Source organism: Tenrec ecaudatus, chromosome 10, assembly GCF_050624435.1.
Source record: "Tenrec ecaudatus isolate mTenEca1 chromosome 10, mTenEca1.hap1, whole genome shotgun sequence".
In the NCBI taxonomy this organism is placed as follows: Eukaryota; Metazoa; Chordata; class Mammalia; order Afrosoricida; family Tenrecidae; genus Tenrec; species Tenrec ecaudatus.
The window spans coordinates 142,458,954-142,482,122 of NC_134539.1; the positions used below are offsets into that span (position 1 = coordinate 142,458,954).

At 40.0% G+C, this 23,169-nt stretch overlaps 1 protein-coding gene across 9 annotated transcripts in view; it reads left to right on the top strand.

The window, feature by feature from the left end:
* The first annotated feature begins 649 nt into the window (after positions 1–649).
* TANC2 (tetratricopeptide repeat, ankyrin repeat and coiled-coil containing 2) overlaps positions 650–23,169 on the top strand; it is a 364,118-nt gene continuing 341,598 nt past the window's right edge. For 4 of the 9 annotated variants that reach the window (XM_075562040.1, XM_075562042.1, XM_075562041.1 and 1 more), the window contains exon 1: positions 651–957. The gene's annotated coding sequence lies outside the window, so the exon portion shown is untranslated. Of the gene's footprint in view, positions 958–23,169 lie in introns of all 9 variants that reach the window. The other 5 variants (XM_075562035.1, XM_075562037.1, XM_075562036.1 and 2 more) reach the window with 3 other exon arrangements.

Sequence of the window (23,169 nt, forward strand, 5' to 3'; positions counted from 1 at the left end):
AAGTGTGGAAAATGTAGAGAAAAGCTCATCAAAGCGGGAGGACCGGCCCTGAAGTGGGCGCACGTGACAGCAGCAGCCACCTCGAGAATGACATCACCCCTAGAGGCGGAGCCTAACTATCTAAGGCCTTGTCTCCTAGTGAGCTTCCTCCCTCCCCCACCCCAAATGCCCACGACCCCACCAGTCAAAGCCCCTTGAGGACACGAGCAATGCCAAGGCAGCGTGCAGCGGCAGAGGCAGGGCCCGGACCTCCACCCCGAGGTGGTTTGCGTCTGCAGCCTGGGCTCCAGTCGCTCCCCACCTCGTTTGCTGGGGCGGGGGCGCGCGCGCCGTAACACGCACGCGCCTCCACGCACGCGCGCGCCCTCCGCGCTCGCGCTCCTCCCCAGCCCGCCCGGAGGGGGCGGGGCTGCGGGCGGCCTCCGAGGTGCGACGCCCGCGGCGCGGCGGCGGCGCTAGCGAGCGGCCGTCCGGGCGCAAGGAGCTGGGCGCGCTGCTGCGGCGGGGCCCTCTGGCACAGCCGCCTCGTGCGAGCCGCCCGGCCGGCGGGGAAGCCGGGAGCGCGCCGAGGCCGGGCCGGGGCCCCCGGCGCCGCCCCCCCCGCCGCGCCCTCCGCGCCTCCTCCGGCGGCCCCGCCCCCGCGCCCATCCCCCTCGCTCACCTCCCGGCTGCGCCGCGCGCGAGGCGGAGCGAGGCGCCCGCGGCCGCCGCCGCGGCGAGCTGAGGGGCGAGAACCTGCCTGGGCGCCGCCGCTGACAGGAGGGACGTTGCGGGCTGCGCTCGCCGCCCGTGAGGCCCCGCCGCGCCTTTCCGGGGCGCAGACCCGCCGGGGGGAGTCCGAGCGCAGCGAGGTGTTCTGGGAAGCGCGGGCGGCGCCGCCGGGAGACCCCGCTCCTCCACCGAGAGCCCGCGGGCGGGGGCCGGAGCCCGGGCGCAGCGAGCCCCTCCGCGCCGCAGGTAAGAACCCGGGGGGCGCCGCGGGTGGGGGGCCGGGGCGCCTCGGTGGTGACAGGGATCCCGGGAGAGGGGCGGGGGCGCGCGGGCAGCCGAGGGCCTCCGGTGTCCGAGGCGCGGGGAAGACCGCCGCTGAAGGTGGCATTCAGGAGGGCTTCAACCCGGTCCGGAGCCGGTCACTTCGATGTCACCGAATTTGGTACCAAGAGTCTCGGGATGGCGGGGACCCGGGAGAAGATGCAAGACCGATGACTAACCGAGGTGCAGAACGAGTTGCCAAACGTGCCCCCGGAATGCAGCACCAAAGTAGTGGGACCGTGTGGGCCAGGTGAGGCGCTGGGTGGGTGGGTGGGTGGCGCATGGGCCAGGAGGTTCGTGCTGGCCGTGTTGTTAGTGACATTCACAATCCCTGCAAGAAAGGAGTGTGATAAGAGAGCAGTCGGATTCACTGCAGGATGTGGCCACAGGAAATCGGGAGAAGCTCCGAAAAGCTGTGTGTGCTGGAGAGACACGTACCCACGTGAAAGAGAAAAAGCAAATCATTTCTGGTTGGGAGAGATGGGCAAGGAAAAAAGGGGGCACGTTCGCGGGCAGCGTGGGGAGCACGGGGGCGTTGGAGCTTCTGTGCCAGCGGTGGAATGTGTAAATGATTTTCACAAAACCTAAGCAGCGATCATTAATATTAGGGATGGATGAGGTTTGGGTGTCCGTCTGTCTCCTCTCCGCTGCTGTCAGGGAACACAACACAAAACAAAAACCCTGGAGCGTAATTATGAGTTCAAGATCATTAGGCAAAGGGAAATATGTGCCCCTTTCTCCATTTTCACAGAGGTGAAAATATCTGGAATGAGGAAAACAACAATATGGTGAACAAAAGGGATACATTTTTTTCCCAGGCGTTTTTGAGAGGTTGGAGCCCAAAGCTTATGGCCGTGGTTAATTACGGAGAATGACAGTAGTGAAATAGTCTTGCATGTTCTTGATGTTTGGATGGCGAAATAAGAAGAAAAAGAACGCTGTTGAACGTGGTACAAAAAGCAGCAACATGGATACTGTCAGCGGGGCTCTTGCAGCATTTCCCAGGTAGACAGGAGCATCTGAGGGGTGCAAATGCCAAAGTGAGATATTAAATTCTTGCTCTCTATACATATACACACACGTGACAGTATCTATATGCTGCAAATCATTGTGACTTCCATTACGAAGACTATCTTGGTTTTGAGAGGATTGCCAGAACATAGCTGGGTGTCAAAAGTAACAAAAGACAGCTTGCTGAGCTACTTAATATACCTTATATGTAAACATATAATGAGTATCTCTAGATTCTGAAACAAAAGGAAATATCTGGATGTGTTCATTAGGGTAAGTCTATTGAATTGTTGATGAGATTTTAGTATTTCACGTTATTTGTGTAGAGAAACTGAATTACTTGCCTGCATATCTTTATGTATTATAGTGATTTGTCAAATAATCTGAAACCATACTGATTGGTTGGTTGTCCCCAGGTTCTGAATTCACCCATTGCAGGATTTTTTGCTTCCAAGCCAAAATTGAATTTCCTTCATGTTAATTTTGGATTTTAGGCCTGGGCTCCTCACCTTGAGTCTCTTTTGGGACTGAAGAAGATGGGAGAGGGCCAGAGAAGAATAAAGAGCAGTACTATTGGATCTTCCTGTTTTGTTCTGAATATAAGCCATATGTACTGCCACCCCCTACTGTCTGTAGGAAGAGGTGTCACAGAGCCCTGCTCTTTTCTTGTTATCACTGCCCCCTTGTGTAGGGAAGAAATTGATAGGTGCACTTCTGGCATCTGCTCTACTCAGTTTTTGGGTAAAATGGTTATCTAGAATTATAATCACCTGTTCTCAGTATTCTCTTCAGAGTTGCAGGTCTTTGACTCAAGCTTCAGATGTGATGTCGATTTTGAGTGGTCTCTAATTTTAGTCATTAATTCAAATTGCTAAGAATGTTTTCAGCATGTCCAGGAAGAGGGTGCAGTATTGGTACTAGTATTCGTAGTAGTAATAACTCATGTTAATAGTGCACATACCCTGTGACAGTCCAGGGCAGCAAACTGATATCCATTCCACCCGGTTTCAGATCTAGACCATTACCTCCCACAGTTTTTATAAGTATCGTCTTCTCTTAGCCAGACTACTTTTGCATTCTTCTCAACAAACACTTTTTAATTATTGCAAATTACACATCTCATATAGTATACAAGCATGTACATGTGTGTATAACATATATACATTTGTTGATAAGGGAATTCAGTAGAACCTAATGATTAGGGCCAGAAGTTATTCAAGATAATACATTTATAGGATTTAATGTATTTAATAAACTATCATAAACTCAGACTATGTCCCATATTTGTATTGATTTGTTGTTCATTTTTATCAATTTGTTGTCCATTAACTTTTTTTTAATGTATAAAACCAATTTTGGTTTGAATTTTTGTCGTAAATAAAATTTACTACTGTATTGGGTCGCTATGAGTCAGAAAAAATTAGATTGCAGTGAGTTTGGTTTGGATTTTTGCTTAAATATTAGTTAATTCTTTCTCTTTCCATCTGTGACTTTTGGCTGATCCATGCTAGTCCTTTTTACTTCCATACCCTTGTAAGTATCTTAGCTCTTACAAAATCTTCTGAACTACTCTGTTTGTATTATGTTTAATGGAGAAAAAGTGGACCCTAGAATGGAGTAAGTATACCAACTGAATAGTTCCAACAGGCCACCATTAGGATAGTTGGCACATATTAGGTATATGGTTGAACAAGTATGCATAAAATAACTGCATAAAATTCTCTCCTTGTCATATTCTTCTTATAGTGGCATAAGAATTGAACTCTTGAGACACACTGATTGGGTGGGTATACGTGTTGAATTATAGTGGCTTGTATCTACACAGAATCACTAGTGTCGCTGAGATGTTTTTACTGAAGATGATGATGTTAATTGCTGTCTACTGGATTCTGACTCACAATGACTGCATGCTATACCTAGATTTTATGTCAGTGAGTTGAAAAACAAGCTGTCACAGTGGCTGTTTTGTTTTCTTGCACTGGTCTGATTAAGGTAACACCTTGGGAGCTAGTTTAATTATTTCAGTTATTTCTTTTTCCCTTTGAATGAATTGAGACTCAGCATTACCATATCTCCTTAGTGTGTCATCACAACCAAAAAACTCAAACTTACTGTCTTCCAGTTGATTCCGACTCATAGCAACCCTGAACGAGAGGGTGGAACTGCCCCTGTGGATTTTTGTAAATCTTCATAAAAGTAGAAAACCTCACCTTTCTCTAAAAGTTTTGAACTGCTGCCTGCAGTTAGCAGCCCAATGCATAACCCACTATGCCATCAGGGGTCCTTGCCATCAAATAGTATAATTATGGGTGAGAAACCATTATATTGGTATATTTGTAAATAGTTTATTTTAGACTATTGTAACAATTATCAAGTATTTTATTTGAGTAGTATCTTTCGTAGTGAGTTAGATTCGATGATCCTCCTTATAGGAGCCTTGGTGACCTCGTTGGGCTGCTAACTGAAGTTTAGCAGTGTGAACTCACGAGTTGCTCCAGAGCAGAAAGGAAAGACTGCCAGCTCCAGTAAAGATGTACAGCCTTGGAGACCTAGGGAGCAGTAGCAGTTCCACGAGGTTGCTGTGAGTCAGAATCAATGCAGTAGCTGTGGATTTTTGTTTTTTACTAAATGGAGATTGTTTCAAGATTTAGAGAGAAAAAATGAAGAAAACACAAGGGTAAGTAAAAATGCATTGCCGCAAAATCACAGAAACCTTTATTAAATAAAAATATCAAAATGTGAAGCTATTGTTTCTCCATATATCCTCCATCTAGGTCTAGACACTTTTGAAGATGGTGTTTTCATCACCCTGATTTACACTACGTATAAGAAGCAGACAGGGCAGCCTTTAGGGACTGTAGTTGTGTTCCTTCTAAATAGTCAATGAGTTGGGGCAACAGAAAGACATCTTAAGGGTCAGTATCAGCGCTGTAGGGTGGATGGGGTAACGGTCCCCAATGAAATTTTTATAGCATAGTCCTTACTACCCTCAAAGACTGAACAGTGCATTGACGTGATGGGGAAAAAAATTCCTCACTACCGATGTCTGACCTTTCCCTCACCAGTACATATTTTGATTCTCTTAAAATTTCTTCCCAGTAAGCTCCCACAATCGTCCTATGTCCTTCAAGAAAATGTACCTAGGTGACCCTTTCGGAGTCCCCCCAAACGGTCACCAGCTTATAAGCTGATATCTGTGCTTTGAATTTAACTGGCCCAGCAGATTTTCTTGGAAGCCACTCATTTGATTGGTCCTCTCCTTTGAAGCCACCCTAATGAGTCTACAAGTGTGTTACTGAAGGAACTTGTCTGCATCATTCCACTGATTTCAGAGACATTTTAAAGTACATTTTGTTTGGAATAAACCCATGTGTGTGTGAACTGGAACTGAAGTAGCAATATTTTTACTTACCTTCATATATGTGGTCATGGAGTGTACATATCCCTAAGGAGCAATGTGAAAAAAGCTCAGGAGAGGGACAGGTTAAAAGAAATGTTACAAGACTTAGAGCTATATTTTCCCCATGCAGTGGTACTTAAAAAAAAAAAAAAGATGCTTTACTTTGAGCACTGCAGATTCAAGGTAATATTTGATGGAGAACAAGAAATTTGAGCCTAGGTTTTAGTGAGGATGTGATAATTGAAAAAAGCTTCTGTGGGGACCTCTCTTTATTCTAGAGAACTCTAAACTCATTACAGTGTTGTCATTCTTTATAGAAAAATTGCAATTTATTTTTAAAAAAAATTTCACAAATCATGTGATAACTGTGTTTGGAGATGTATCAGATTAATTGCTTTTGAATGGGCCGTGCATTACAAAAATTTCTTGTTATGTTCAGTTTCTGTTTGTCCTTGAATACTTGAAGGTGAACCTGACTAAAATTAGGAAGTGTAATAATTAATTTGGTGTTAGTCTTGTGTTCTTTCTTTACCCTTTTCCTTCTCATAATATCAATCCCTGCGTTTATGCAGTGTGCAGTTAGTTGTCTTTGAATCAATTCTCACTTGTGGCCAGTGGCTCATTCTCCTTTATTTTTATCAGACCTTGGGAAGTTCTGATCTCAGTCATATAAACCGAGTAGTTGCATTACAGTGAAAGGTCTTGTCCATGTATTTTTTGAGAATCCAGTTGCCCAGTAGACATCTTTATCACTTATGTCAGTCTTAGAGGTGTATTTCTGCCAGGGTGATCTTTCTAATCATCTGACCTCGTCACCCTTTTCTTTAGAATGTTCAGTGGCTCCTCATCACTTAATGGATAAAATAAAAGCTAGATTCCGAAGTATACAGTCTTCATGATCCCACCCTTGCTTGCTCTTAGACTCATTGCTTGCATTTTCTTTGTCATAGTTAGGCTCCATGCAATAATGAAACTTGAGTTTCCTTGAATAGGTAATAGTTTCTTCCCTGTCCATAGATTTATATAAGAAATTCTCTCCACATAGAATCTTTTTCTCCTCTCCCTTGCTCTCAGGGGACTGTTTCTCAGCCTTCATGTGTTGCCATAAAAAGTATCTTGAATTTTGCTTACTCCCCATCATGGACGTGGGTGTGCCATTCTCGATTCCCCTGTTCACCTAGTCAGTATGAACATTTTCATAGTTGTCACATCATATTCCAATCCTTATGCCTGGCTCATTATTAGTTTGTGGGCTCTATGAAAGGAGACACTATGGATTTTCATCTTTCATTTTCATCATCAGTACAACTAGTACACAATATGTTGCTTCTTCTTTATAAGGTCAAACAGTTTGTGGAAAATGGAATTTAAAAGATACTGGAATTTTTCCACAGACTTTTTGAAGCCCTTTCATATTTATTGGATAAAGATTGTTGAAAATTATCTCAGTTATGCCTTTGAAACTTCAGCTCTTAAAGTTCAGGTACATAGAGAAATTTAGATCTTTTCATAAACCAACTAAGATATTATTCAAAATAGTCCTGGACTGTAATTTAGAACAAACCTGAAAGATAACTTAGATTTTGCTCGTTGTTGAGTTTTTTTGTTTCAGATTTTCTAATAGTAATTTATTTGTTCTCCTAGAAATCCATACTATATTCAGTATTCTTCTTCTCCTCCACAACTAAAGTGTAGCAAGTTTTCTTCTGTATTCTGTGTTCATTGTCCAGCTTTTGCATACATATAAGACACTTGAAAAGACCATGACTTGGGTCAGGTGCACCTTAGGGGTCAAAGTGATATCTTTGTCTTTTTAAACTTCTCAGTTTCCAGGGATGGGAAAAGGGAAGTAGGAGGTTCTTTACTTACCTGTGTCTTTCTCTGTGTAAACATCTACAGGTCACTAAATTGTTTATGTTTCAGTTTGCACAGATTTAAAATCAAAATAATAATTTATGCTCCTTGATTTGTGAGAATTTAATGAAGCAATATGTTTGAGAACATTATTAAATTTCAAAATATTATAAAAACATGAGTTATCTCCAGTGTACATTGCAGGGGTTAGTAAACCACAATCATGGGTTAAATACAACATACCATTTATTTTTGTATGACTTGCAAGCTAAGAGTGGTTAATATTTATATATATATAAATTTTTAAGAGATCAAAAGACTATTTGTGACATGTGAAAGTGATGTAAAATTCAAATTTCAGTGTCTGTAAAGGAAATTTTATTGGAACATGTTTGCTTGTGTATGTATTGACTATGGCTCTTTTTGGGTACCAGGGCAGAGATGAATAGTTGCGACAGAGATGACCAAATGGCTTGAAAAGCCAAAATATTTACTGTTTGGCCTTTTACGGTAGTTTGCCAACCCTTGGTTGACTATCTAGTGTGGTCTCATTACAAGGTAATGTTTGAAGTCAGCAATAACACTGTTTTTTGCAAATTTCATGTGTCTATTTACTGACCACTTGTTTCTATTACTGATTTATATGATGGGACCTAACTACCTCCTTATGATGGCCAGAATTTGTTTAACTCTGAAGAAGCTGGTGATAAAGCGTGTTGTTAGATTCTGTTGTTTGTTTTGTTTTCTTTGTTTAGAGAAGAGCTATTCCAAGTGGAGCAATTTAGAATACAGCATGCATGATGATATTTTTCTTTCTTCAGGCCACTGTATCAGTCTGGGTAGACTAGAGAAACAAATTCATAGACACTCATATATGTCTAAGAAAGAGCTTTATATACAAGAGCAATTGAATATTGAGAAAACATCCCAGCCAGTCCAGATCAAGTCCATAACTCTGATATTAGCCCATATGTCTGATACCAATCTGTAAAGTCCCCTTCAGACTCACGAAATACATGCAATGATGCCGAATGCAGGAAGATGACAGACCAGTAGGTGGGAAGTTTTGTGGATCCAGTAGCATTATAAGCATCTCAGGGCTGGCAGAGGTCTCTACATGGCTCCTCCAGCTCAGGGCACTAGCATAGCGGCATTTGTCTTGTCAGCTGCAGTGTGTCCCAGGGAGTGAGCGTGTGTCCTGCCTCAAGCAAGCTATTTATCTTTTTAGCATCTCTGAATGAGGTCATCAAGCTGCAACCTGATTGATAGGCTAAACTCCACCCCTATACTCTTGTCTCAAATTGACAACAGATTATGTAACTACCTCAGTCACAATCTCTCACATGCCTGTTTGCATTAAAAAGTTCATTGTTAAATGAAGTTGTTTAAAAAAACCACTTGGTTTTGTACATCAATTTACTGTTAGTTTATTGTTCAGATACCTTGTGTATCTTTGGGAATCAGATTGCCAGCCCTTTCTCCTGAGGTACCTCTTGGTAGAATTGAACCTCCAACTTTCTACTTAGTAGTTGAGTGTTTAACTATTTGTGCTACCCAACAACTCCTTGTGTGTAAGATAGGCTATGACTTAAATTAATTTTATTGGAATAATTAAGAGGGTTTTTATTCAGTGTATTAACACCTTCATTTATTTAAATATGTATTGACTATACTATGAAAGTAGTTACTTTTGCTATTGTAGTTTTCAATTGAAGATGGAAAGTTTGTATTTTTCCTTAAATACAGTGTAATATTACATTTCAGAGTTCTGTGTTCTAGACTATTCCTTTTGTCTCTTGGAAAATGTAGTTTAAAAAAATGTAGTACAGTGGTAAAGTTTTGCACATCCTAAATTCTCACCAACCAGTGTTGATAAGTTTTAATGTGTATGTTTGTGTAAAAGACAGAGAAACAAACTAATTTATAATTGCCTTGGATTAATACCAGCAAATTTTGCATATGGAACATTTAAAAAGTAGAAAGCATTAGTAGTAGAAAAGTTTTGTTATTCCAAATATCTATGGAACAAGTTGCCATGATTTTTTTCCTTGATTATAGAGGTTGACAATTTGAAGAAATATGACTCCTATATTTTATTGCCATGAATTATAAGTAGATTATAGTTATTAGATTTGCAAGTGGGAGTACATTTGTTGTTGTTGCGTTGGCTCCAATTCATTACTGTCTGATGTGTGACAGAATGAAACATTGCCCGGTCCTGTGTCATCCTCATGAACTTTGCTAAGTTTAAGGCCATCCGTGTGGTTATTGTGTCACTCCATCTCATTGAGGGTTTCTTCCATTTTGACTGGCCTATCTACCAACCATGATGTCCTTTTTCTAGTGATTGATCATACTCACTTCTATGGTGCATTCTGGTTTTATTTCTTCTAAGACTGATTTGTTAATTCCTCTGACAGTCCATGCTATATCCATTATTCTTTGGCAACACCAACATTTAAGTGCATCAATCCGTCCTATAGTTTCTTTTTTCTTTGTCCAGAATTCACATATGAGACATTAGAAAAGATCATGGCAAGCTAGTCATTGATTTGGCTTATCTGAAAGTGTTTCTGCAGAAATTTAGAAGAATTGGATAATAGTAAAGCCATACAGATAATAGAGATCGGTTATTTAAAAAAAAAAAAAGAAAGAAAAGATCATGGCTCGGGCCAGGTGCACTTTAGTCAACAAAGGAACACCCTCACTTTTTAAAACTTTAAAACAGACGTTTGCCACAACTTGCCAAGTGCAGTATGTCAATTGGTTATTGACGACTTCTTTCATGGTCATTGATTGTTGATCCAAGTAGACAAATTCATGGACAATTTCAATTTTTTCATCATTTACTATGCTGTTCTTATTGTTCCAGTTGTGAGGGTTTTTGTTGTCTTTATGTTCAAGTGTCCTTCATAATGAAGGCTGTAGTCTTTAACCTTCAGTAAGTGCTTTCAAGTTATCTTCATTTAGGGCAAGCAAGGTTGTTCCATCTGCATATCACAGATTGTTAGTGAGCCTTCTCTAATCCTGATACCACATTTTGTATATTGTTATTTAGTCATTGTAGGTGTGAAAAAATTGCTTCAGATTTCATACATTCCAACTGCCAAAATGAAAGTCATGTCTTACAGTATTCTTTATCATGTGTTGGGGCCCCACAGTTTTTAGCTCTAGTTACCGTAGTTTGATAAGATGAAGATGGTCAGGCTATGGAAGCTTTATAAATACATTTTGTATTCTAGAATTTTATTTCTATTTAAATCCTATAGAATCATGTAGGACTACCTGGGATTTTGACTTCGGGTGAATGAAAGCTTATTAAAGCAAATAACCAATCAAGCCCCCTTAGACCCAAATCTGTCTTTAGCATCAGAGAATCTCAGATCTACCTTGTTGGGGCTTCATAGAGGAAAAAAGACTTTCTTTGGAGGTTGTTATTAAGACATTACTGTGTTCTAGTTAGGTTGTTGTTGCTAGGTGCCATCAAGTCAGTTCCAACTCATAGTGACCCTATGCACAACAGAAAGAAACACTGCTTGGCCCTGCACCATCCTCGCAATGGCTTCAGTGCTTGAGCCTATTGTAGCCACAGTGTCAATCCATCTCCGTGAGGGCCTTCCTCTTTTTTGCTTCCCCTCTACTTTACCAAGCATGTTGTCATTTTTCCAGGGCCTGGTCTCTCCAGACAACATGTCCAAGGTACATGAGATAGTCACTCCATCCTCAATTCTAAGAAGCATTCTGGCAATTTGTCTTGTAAGATAAGTATTTGTTCTTTTGGCAGTCCATGGTACTATTCAGTATTCTTCAGTAGCACCACAATTCAGTAGCATCAATTCTTCTTCTCTTTTCCTTTATTCAGTGTCCAACTTTTACATGCATATGAGGTCTTGAAAATGCCATGACTTGAGTTTGGCTCACCTTAGTTCTCACAGTAACATCTTTGCTCTTCAATACTCTAAAGAGGTCTTATGCAGCAGATTTCCCCAATACAATGTGTCTTTTATCTCTTGGCTGCTGTTACCATGAGCATTGAATGTGAATCCAAGCAACCCAAAATCCTTGATAACCTCAAACTTTTTCCCCTTTATCATGATGTTGTTACCCATTGGTCCAGTTGCTTGCTAAAAGTGAACAGGACTTGAAGCACGGTCCTATAGGAGAGGGTACAACTGCTGTTGTGAGTCTCCAAGTGGGAGTAGAAAGCCCTTCTTTCTCCCACAGAATGGATAATAGCTTTGAACGGTTGACCTTACAGTTAGTCCAACTCATAACCATTATGTCACCAGGGATCCCACTACCCAGAGGATACAACTAGTAATTAATAAGAGTTAGTTAGAATGTAGACATAGATAAATCTATGCTCAAAGCCCACCCATAGGCTTTCCATTTTATTTCATAAGTTCTTTATATTATTCAGCCCAAGTTAAGGACAGATTTTGTATAAATAATATAAAAAATATCTTTAACAAAATATGGTATTATAAAGCAGCTCATTGAGATATAAAAACGTATGTGTTCCAGAAGGTTCTTGGTTCTGGTCTTTGGTATTCGTAAAAATAATTGGGTTCTTGTTGGATCAGAACCAAGAAAAATTGTGAACAACTTTGTGAAAATCTATCCAGGTAGAAGATCATCACAAGCATTTTATAAGAATTGTGACTTCAAATTAAACTAGAATATTTAAAGTTTAACTTAACCTGCAGAAAGTCACAAAGCAGATCATCTCAGGTTTTTCTTTTTTCCTCATTGCCATAGAATCATAGAACTCTTTACTAAACAAAAATATCAAAACATGAAGCTATTGTTTCTCTCCAGTGTTTCCATCTTTTTAACCTTTCCCCGAAGAATTCTGCCATTTTCAGCGTACACCACTTCAAAACAAGTTTGGGCATCATCGAAGAACTCAAATGATGTTCATTTTTTTACTAAAGAAAAAAAGTGGATATATATATATATATATATAGTCAATTAATCAATGATTTACAGATTAGATTATTTTTCTATTTAACAAGGTATGAATAGGAGCTGTATAAGTCCCCAATAAAATGATTAAAAACAGCAACAATATAAAACCTCCCAATGGCTTGTCTTTTTTCCATCATTTTTACCCATCTCCTTTTTGTTGGATATTTCTTCCCTTTCATCCAAGTTAACATCTGTCTATTCTATAGCCTGTTGCTTTCTTCCATTCCCTTCCCACCTTGGTATTCATCAAAGCCTGTTTCTTTAGATGTGAAAGCCTTTTTAAAAAAATTTTAAAAAATAATGATCTCATATAATATTTGCCTTTTTGTGATTGGCTAATTTAACTCAGCATAATATCTTCCAATTGCATCCATGTCAGGAGGTGTTTCACAGATTCATCATTCTTTGGGGATGTAATAATATTCCATTGTGTGTATGTACCAAAGGCTATTTATCCATTACTTCATTAATGGGCCTTCAGATGGTGAGGTAGTTTATTGTGCCAACCTGGTTGATAAACACATGTGGAGTTAATTGAAGGGCGGAGGGATAAATGGCCTTTCTAGTTCTCTGGTCTCTTGCTTTCTGATGATTGGTCCAGGGTGCGGCTTCCTTAGCTTGTTCCCTGTTTCAGCTGGCAAGGCTCACTTCCTGTGAGACATCCCAGAGGAGAAGCCACATGGACCTACCCCGATGCAGCCCTGGGTGCTGGAGCAGCGGTGTGGAGACCCCTGCCAGCGCTGAGATGCTTACACATTCACTGACTCAGCTTTCCTCCTTCAGTTGGCGTCACTGTGTGTGTTTTGTGAGATGGAGAAGAACTTTGTGGATTGATGTTGGACAAATGGGCTATTGTTGGATTTGTGGGATTGGGCAGCACTGGGTTGGGATGTTTTCTTGATGTGCACTTACCCTTTATATAAAACTCTCTGTTATACATAGGAGTTTCTGTGGATTTGTTTCTCTAATATACCCAGACTAACACAGTTGGTTTCTATCTTTCTATGTTACTGTGAATAGTGCTACAGTGAAGATGAATGTGTACATATCTATTTGTGCTTTGATTCTTATTTCTTAAGGGTGTATATATATATACTAAGTACAGGGATTAATGGGTCATGATATTTCTCTTTCCATTTGTTTGAAGAAGTGCTGTACTGATTTACACAGTGGTTTTACTGTTTTACCTTCCCACTAGCAATGTATAAGGACTATAGTCTCCACAAAGCTTCTCCAGCATTTGTTCTTTTCTGTTTTGTTGCATTTTGCTATCAGTGCTAGAATAAAGTAGTAGCTCACCTTGTTTTGATATGCATCTCTTGAATGGCTAGTGATCTTGAGCATTTCTTCAGATGTTTGTTGGCTGCTCGAATGTCGTCTTTGATGAACTATTTGTGTCCTCTGCCCATTTGAAAATTGGATAATTTGTCTTCTTGTTGAGGCATTGATATTTTCTGTGTGGATTTTAGAGATCAGGCCTTTGTCTGCTGTGTCATTGCCAACATTTTTTCTCCAGTCCATGGGCTCTTTTATACTCTTGGTGAAGTCCAGCTGTATTTTGTTTTTAATGAGTTGTCTGCAACCCAAAGCAATTTGTTAACTGTGCTCTCCTGAGTAGTATTTTATGATTTATAATTACCACATGTTTGATCAAATAACATAATGTATCATCTATAAAGTATTACCAACTCACCGTTTTTGTACAAATTTTTATTAAGAACAAATTTGCCTTCAAACTGACACAGCACTCCTTTTGTGTCCTTAAATTTTTTTTGTTGTTGCAAACAGGCTCTCCATGTCTGCCTTCCTCCTCTCCCCACTTTGTAATCTTACTGATAACTACTAGATCAAGCTTGTTTATGTAGCTTATACCAAAGGCAGTCAGTATAAGACATGGGAAAAATAGTGATGGTTCGTACCTCTAGTTAATACTAAATTTTGATCACCATTTTAGTCAATGGTTATTTATTACCTACTAGGTGCCACTCTTGCCAGTTCTTTTTTAAAAAATTCTCTTAAGTTTGAGACTTGGATGACTGGAAAGATATACCATGTATATACTTGAGTATAAGCCTCCCGAATATCAGCGGAGACACCTAATTTTACCACAAAACTGCATTAAAACATGCAGAAAAACTTGGCTTATACATGAGTATATCCGATAAGCTATACACACACACACACACACACACACACACACACACACACACACTCAATTTACAGATAAAGAAACAGAGGCCTTGAAAGACTAATTAGATTGCCCATGCTCACAAAACCAAGAAGTGGCAATTGGGAACGTGTCTAGACCCTTCAGTTTTTCCTATTATACAATTATAGTTAACTTTCTGTTTCATATGAAAAAAAAATGTGATAATAATGATAATTTTCAGACAGATTTCCAGAAACCTAATTTCCAGTGCTGTTAAATTTTTAGTGCTGTTTCTGATTTGGTGTAGGTTCTGGGATCATTAAAATACTTTGTCTTGGATTTTCTGATGCTGCTCTCTTACGAAGTTTGGCCTCCCATCTGGTATCTTCTGCTTTCTGTATTTGTCAATTTCAGAAACCAGAGACTGATCCTGGTATGCTTTCTAGATGTTTAAGGTGGTGGAAGTGGGGAAGCTAAGAAAAGGTATGTAGCATTAAAATTTTTGGAATGTAGCTCCTGTTTGGAGGACTAATGGATTTGACTTTGTGTACACTTCTTGATGAAATCTTGGAAGAACTTATCTTGGAAGGTAGATATTGTAATAAGAGTATTTGTTATAACTAGTCATCATTATTGCTATCATTAACTATATATTTAGTCAATAACAGTTCAAATTCGCTAGCATACTTTGATGTCTTAAAAGTCAATATAGCTGTTCAACTAATGCTTATAAAATGACAAGTTTATTTGCAATCTTCCAGATGATCTAATAACCATGCTTATTAAAAATAATTGTGATTACATTTTTAAGATAAGAGTTATGATGAGAGGATGTCATTCTTATTTTTTCTTTAAGTACTTTTTTAGCCCCTTTAAAGAATAACATGGAGACAGCTTCCAAACTCCTTTAACTTCACAAAAAGTAAATCAGACTCCCCAAGGCTGAATGAGGTGGTAGTCAGATATGCCTCTACCCTCCAAACTTTTAAACCCTACTACCCTGCTGAGTTTGATAATTTATTGTAGTGGCCACACAGAATGCAAAAAATACTCATGATTATGGAGTTTATTGGGGGAAGTTAACAGGTTAAAATTCAGCCTCCTCCTCGCAACACCAGCAGGCAGGCCTCTGTGCTCCTTGCCCTGTCAGCTACACAGCTCTTTGGCCTCTGCCCTGTTTGAGGAATATTTTAGTGCTTCTGCAAAGTACCCAAAGGGTATGCTATTCCACCAAAAGCCTCATACCAAAATAAACTCAATTCCTCAATTAAGTTCCTGGAAGCACTCTGTTGGCACTCAGCTTTATACATTCTGTGGGTCTGGAGGCTCACTGCTCTCTCTTGGGCTTTGGCTTTTGATTCCACTGTGGGATTCCTCTGTTGCTCCTGTGATGGACAAGTATTCAGATGTATGCACCTACCATTAAAGTCAAAGATGAAGATATGAAAGAATTTTACCATCATCTTTAATCATAATCGATCAGACCTGCAGTCAACTTGCACTGATAGTTACTGGTGATTGAAATGTGAAAATAATAGGCAGCCGAATAATGATGCATAGTTTTGGTATTTCCCTGTGTATACCTCTGTCATTGAATTTTACATGATATGACTCTATCTATGGGACTCTATGTTAGAGCCTTCTTAAGACTGTAAGATTATGGAGTGCTGGGTAGCATTGTTGGGTAAGTGTTAGGCTGCTAACCTCAAGGGTGGCTGTTCAAACCCACCAGCTTCTCTGTGGGAAATATGAGTCTGTCTGCTCTGATAGAGATTCACAAAGCCTTAAAAGCCCTATATTGGGTCCTGTGAGTCAGAATCAACTTGATATCAGTGGGTTAAATAGAAGCTTTGAAGGCATTTATTTCAAAAATAGGTTGAGTAATAGAAAACAAGAAACTACCAAATTTGAGGCAATATTGCCATCTGTATTTTGTGTGTTTTAGAAATAGGGAAGTGTTAGTTACGCCCAAGAATATATCTGGTAAAAAAATTTAGCTAATACATGTTACTAAAATAAAACTTTTGCTTTGGGCATATTTTGGTTTCTTGATTTTACTTACAATATTTAGTACCTGGACTTAGTCCTCTAAAATAACAGTTTAATTTTAGCTCTAGAGACACAGTAAACCTGTTCATTATATAGTTTAGAGAAACCAAGGGAAAGCAAATGATCCAGGAAGTGGCAATGGTAGTTCTGTAAATACTCTTCTTTCTTCCATTTGACCTTTTATTGAACTGGTGACAAAACATTCTGTAATATAAAATATTACATTAGAAATGTAAAATATTAGAAAATGCCTAAAGAACTCTACCTTAAAAATTATTTTCATAATTGTATTATTTTCCTAGAACTGCTATAACAAAATGCCACAAAGCAGGCAGCTTGGAATGACAGAAATATTGCCTTACAGTTTTGGAGGCTAAAGTCTGAATTTAGAGTATCAGCATGGCCATGCTCTTTACAAAGGTTCTGTGATTTCTGTTAGCCTTACCATATCCTTGCTTGGAGCTGTAGCATAACTTCACCTCTATCTCCGTGTTCACATGGCTGCCTTCCCTCTGAGTGTCTGTTGTCCCTTCTCTGATGAAAACGCAATTCTTACTGGATTAGGACCTACTTCGTTCCAGTATGGCCTCATGTTATAGATGTGGGCTCCAAATGATCCTATTTTCCAATTAAGGCCACATTCATGGGTCATGGAGCTTAGGATTTCAATGTATTTTGTTTGGACGCTATGGAGGGTAGGTGGGGAAACAATTCAAAAAATGATTATGGATATTTTTTTGAGGGATACATGTGCTACTGAGTGTACTGAGTAATTGTAGATTGGTGAAATAAATGAGGACGTAGTCAACTTAGGAGGCAAAAATTTCTGGAGATTTCTTTCCTCACCCTCTGAGGTCTTATCTACTGTGTGGGGGATTCAAGGAAATTTTTTTACTGATTTTTGGAGATACTTTAAAAATTATCATTTACTTTTAGAGATGAAAATGAACTGGTAGAGAAAATGGTTGCATAATACTGTGAATGTACTGGGTACCACTGAATTGTAGATGTTGAAACGGTTAATTTTGTTATATGAATTATACTTCAGTGGAGGGAAAAATAGTAATGAATTTAGGGTTGGAATAAGGGAAAGTAAATATTTCATGCCTACTAAAAGCTAAACACTATTCTAGATACATTGGATATATTTCTTGCAATAACCCTAATAGTAGATACTTGTTTTATAGATAAATTGGAGACATAGTTTCTATTAAGTCTTAAAATTCACAGAGCTGTGTTTTAAATAACTCTTTGATGGGAAATTTTTGCATTTTCCCTCATTTTATATTATGTGCTTTCAAACTAACACCTCTGGATTTGAAAGTGGTCATACGTACAGTTTTTTATAAATACATGTGGTCTGATATTTGCCAATCTGAGGTTGTCCTTGCACCTACTAAAATAAAAATAACAGTAATTGTGACTCTTCCCTCTATGGCTTTGTAAATATGTGGAAGATTAAAAATTCTAACAAATTAAAAAACTTAAATTTGTTAAATTTATTAATTTTAAATAAAATTAAGTTTTAATTAATTAAAGCTATTAAAATAATAATTTTTAATAAAATGCTTTAGAAAAGGAAATCCTGAGGCAATGGCTTTTTATTAAAGTAACTAAAATGAAAAAAAACCCACCAAAACTGTAAATTTGAGTCCTCATGGTATTATCTATGTTACCAGTTTTCCTCTCCGACACCAATGGTATAATACTCAGTAGAAACTCTATGTTTCTCTATCAGAAGAGGGTTTTTTCCCTCCTCTTCACTGCTGTCTGATGCTAAAATTTTCCCCTTTATATCAATACTCATCTCCATTTGGGTGCAATAGATCGTTAGGTTACTTAGATCAGGGTTGTTCCACACATGTAGAACACATATATTGAATCAATAGCTTAGGGCTAGAGAAAGGATGGGCATCTCTAATTATCCATGGTCAATGGATACTGAGATGATAGTTTGTGGGTTACTAGTTTATGGGTTACAAACACTGCCATGTTTTGAGCTTCTCCATTGTTTCTGGAGAGAGATGTTGAAGAAGCTCTATGTCCTCTATCAAAACAAGGAGAAGGGACTGAAGATGGGACCGACCATCAATTACTCATATGCAAGTTGAGATGGAAATGAGAGACAATTAAAATGACCCCAAGAGGAAAAATTTGACCGTGACTATATCCCACCTGAAGAGAAGAACATGTTAAGAACAGATTTAACACACTGAGCACTAATGATGGTTGGGGAATGGCATCTGGAACAGTATACAAATAAAAAACAAAAGGTTATTGAAAGGACAGTGTGAGGGGAGGTCAGATGCTCACAGGCATCTTCCCTGAAGGCAGTCCCTGCCAGTCTCCCCACACCACAGGGGTGGGAGCTTGCCACCATTAGCTTGGTTCTTGTAGGTGGAGTTCACACCCTACTGATAATGGTATCTATCAGTTGAGCCAGGGAACAGGCCAAACCAGCTCTGTGACATCCAAAGTTAAGCTACCATCCTGTATCTAGGATCCACCCATCTTGCCACATGTATACCCCCAATCCCTCCTTTTCCTATTGCGTGGTTACCCCTAGATCACCCCCTCCCATTACTGTATTATATAGCACAGCCCCTTCCTGTGACGTATGTCCTCACCTGTGATTAGGGGGCTCGCATGTCCCCAGAGAATATAAAAAGCCTGGGCTAGCATTAAGCTCGCTCTCTCCTTCCACGTGGACCACCAAGCGGGGCTGAGGTGAGCACGCTACCATGAATCGTGTCTGACTCCGTTTATTTCAATACTTCACTTCTATCTCTCATGCTCTCTATAACTTTACTATGATCTTTACTTATTATCGCTGTACAATTGCGCCTACTGGACCTGTAATGATGTGTTAGGGGCTGGCTTCCCCTGACAGGACAGAAAGAAATGACTAGTCAATGTTTCATTCTGTGTACATTGGGGGTGCTCACACTTTTCCAGCATGCGAGCTACTTATAAAATGATCTACCAACTACAGAAATGTAAAGCATATATTTTATTTATTTTACTACATTTATTCATAAAGGCATTGAGAATTCTTTATATATATAATGCATGTTTATGTACCTTGCATAACTGCATGAGTCCATATTGCACAACAGAACACAATTAACTATTTACATTTTTGTCATTACTTGAGTTGAATCTGATGACTTGCACTGAATGGAATGAGCCAGGGATGCATAGTCCAGACAGTGGCTGCTGACAGCCAGCCTCAAGCACACTTTCAGAGGATCATCAGTCATGGTGGAACGGTACTTGGGCTTAAGGATCTTGATGTGGGAAAAGGCTAACTCATAATTAAGTAGAACCAAATAATGCAGTCAAGGAGGTAGCATATTTTCTCATGTTTGGATACTTTCCCTCTGCAAGTAAGTTCCAGAACTGTTCATGAGCTCTGGACTTCAGCTGAATGGCGGCTTGTGGTATCAAAATCTCCCGTTCCGTATGAAAGTGATACATTTTTGTCTTCTTACTTGGTCCAGCTCCCCCACTCATTTTAATACCCTTTCTTACGTTTAAGAGGAAAAAATGAGGTCTAATAATTGGTGAAAGCGTGTCAGTTTTGCTGCACTTAGCTCAGTTGTGTGCGCATACGTTTGACACCTAAGATTGCATCTGATTGGCTACACTGTATATCACGTAAGTGACGGAATTGATGATAGGCTACGTCTATTGTTTTAATGCCATGAAATCTACCCACACTACATTTGCGATCGACTAGTAGATCGTGATCGATGTATTGAGCACCCCTGGTGTACATAGTGTGGAAAATGGAATTAAAAGATAGTGGGTTTTTCCTATGAATTTTTTGAAGCTCCTTCATATATAGATATATCCTAGTTGTAAAAATTTGTTTAATTATATTAGAGGAACGTTTTAAAAAATATATATATCATTTTATTGGAGCCTTGTGCAACTCATCACATTCCATATATACATCCATTGTGTCAAGCATATTTGTACATTCGTTGCCCTCATCATTCACCTTCTACTTGAGCCCTTAGTATCAGCTCCTTATTTTTCCCCTCCCTCCCCGCTCCCCATGAACCCTTGATAATTTATTGTTTTATCATATCTTACACTGTCTGACATCTCCCTTCACCCACTTTTCTGTTGTCTGTACCCCAGGGGGCGGTTATATGTAGATCCTTGTACTTGGTTTCCCCCTTTCTACTGCACCCTCCCAGTATTGCCACTCTCACCCCTGGTCCTGAAGGGATCATCTGTCCTGGATTCCCTGTGTTTCCAGTTCCTATCTGTACCAGTGTACATCCTCTAGTCTAGCCGGATTTGTAAGGTAGAATTGGTATTATGATTGTGGGGGGGCGGGGGTGAGAAGCATTTAAGTACTAGAGGAAATACTAGAGGAAAAATGTTTCATCATTGCTATTACTGCACCCTGACTGACTCGTTTACTTCCTGAGACCCTTCTGTAAGAGGATGTCCAGTTGCCTACAGAGAGGCTATGGGTCCCCAATCTGCACTCTCTCTCATTCACAGTGAAGAGATTTTTTTGTTCTTTGATGCCCGATACCGGATCCCTTCAATACCTTGTGATCACAAAGGCTGGTGTGCTTCTTCCATGTGGGCTTTGTTGCATCTGAGCTAGATGGCTGCTTGTTTACCATTCAAGCCTTTAAGACCCCAGACGCTATATCTTTTGATAGGCAGGCACCATCAGCTTTTTTTTTTTTTTTTTTTTAACCACATTTGCTTATGCACCGATTTGTCTTCAGCAATTGTGTCGGGAAGGTGAACGAGCATCATGGAATGCCAGTTTAATAGAACAAAATGTTCTTGCATTGAGGGAGTACTTGGCTGGAGGCCCAATGTCCATCTGCTACCTTAATACTAAACCTATAAACATATGCATATAGCTCTATTTCCCCATCATCATCATATAAACATATTTACATATGTACATGCCTGTATTTAGATCTCTATAAATGCCCTTTGCCTCCTGGTTCTTTTCTCTGTTTCCTTTTACTTTCCTCTTGTCCCACTATCATGCTCAGCCTTCATTTGAGTTTCAGTAATTCCTCTTGGTTACATTGCCCTTGATCAAGTCCTACTAGGCCTCTTAACACCCTCCTCACCACTGATTTTGATTCACTTGTTGTTCCCTTGTTCCTGGGTTTATTAACACAACTTCTTTTCCCCCACCTCCCCCTCTCACATGTCCCCCAGAACCATCGGTCCTGTTGTTTTCTCCTCCAGATTGCTTATTCAGCCTATCTAATCTAGATAGACCTGCAGAGATAATAATATGCACAAAAACAAGACTAAGCAAAACAAAGCAACAAAAGAAAACCAACAACAAACCAGTGAGAAAAAAAAATAAAAGAAAAGCCTGTAAATTTAGTTCAAGGTCTGTTTGTTGACCTTTTAGAGTGTTTCCCTGTCTGATGGGGTGCCACACCCTGGCCCCAAAGTCTATTTTTGGTACTCCCTCAGGACTTCCTTGCTCTGCTGCCCCTTGCTGATCTGTTGCACGCCCATTAGTGTTTTGCCTTAGTGTGCTGGGGTCAGATTGGGCACAATTCCCACACTGGGTCTCCAGTGTTGTCTCCTGTAGGGCTATGGGTCAGTAAGGGATGTCGTGTCTCAGTGCTGCTGGCTATATGTTCCTCACTATGCATTGGCTGCTCTGAGCAGGGATATTGTTCTCTAGTCTTGGTGGGCCAGGATGTGCTCCACTCTCTCTTCCTCCCCCTTCATTTCCTCCTGTGTGCTCTGATCAGACATGTCCCTCTCCCTGAGCTGTAGCTTCAGTGCTGTCCTCTAAAGTATTTGGGATTGGGACCGGCCCCCAGACCTCTCTACTGGTTCCCTGCTTCATGCTGGTATGTTGGCTTTCACGTCTTGGAGCAGTGGGTTGAAGTCTGGTCCTAGAGGAACATTTTAAAGAACATTTTAGATAGGTTCTGTTCTGAAATCTTGGAAAATATATCATTTTTTCTCCTGTACTGTTCTGTGAATTTTAATTTTGTAAGTGTGTTAAAAGATGTGTACCTTGTAGGTAAACCTCATTCAACTATCTTTTTTAAAAAAATTCAATGTCTTTCCCCACTACCCCTCAATTATTTTATGCTCTCACTTTATTTAGGATTTATCCTGGTGGCTCTGTCGGACAAGGTTGGGCTGTTAATGCAAGGTCAGTGGTGCAAACTGACCTGCCCCACTTTTTAGAGAAAGATGCGGCGGTGTGTGCTTTTGTAAAGAGTTGTATGAGCCCCTAATAAAATGATTTTTTTAAAAAGAGCCCCAAATAAAATTATTTATTAAAAAAGGTATATGGTCTCAAACACTAAGGAGCAGTTTTACTGTGTGCTTTATAGAATCTGAGCGAAACCCTAGAGGTGTAGTGATTATGTGTTGGCCTGCGATCTGCATAGTCCACAGTTTGAAACCAGCTGCTCCATGTGAGAAAGACAGGGCTTTGTACTCTCGTCAACTGTTAAGAGTTTTGAAAATCACATGGATAGTTCTACTCAGTCCTATAGGGTCAATGACTCGTCCATGAACTCAATAGCAGTGTTGTAGGATCTCTGTGAGTTGGAATTCACTTGATGACTGTGGATTTGGTTTTGTTTTGGTGACTTTGGGAGTCCCTGGGAAGTATAAATGGTTATCGTAGTTGACTGTTGACCCAAAGGGTTGGATTTGGAGTCTTTCAAAAAAGGCACCT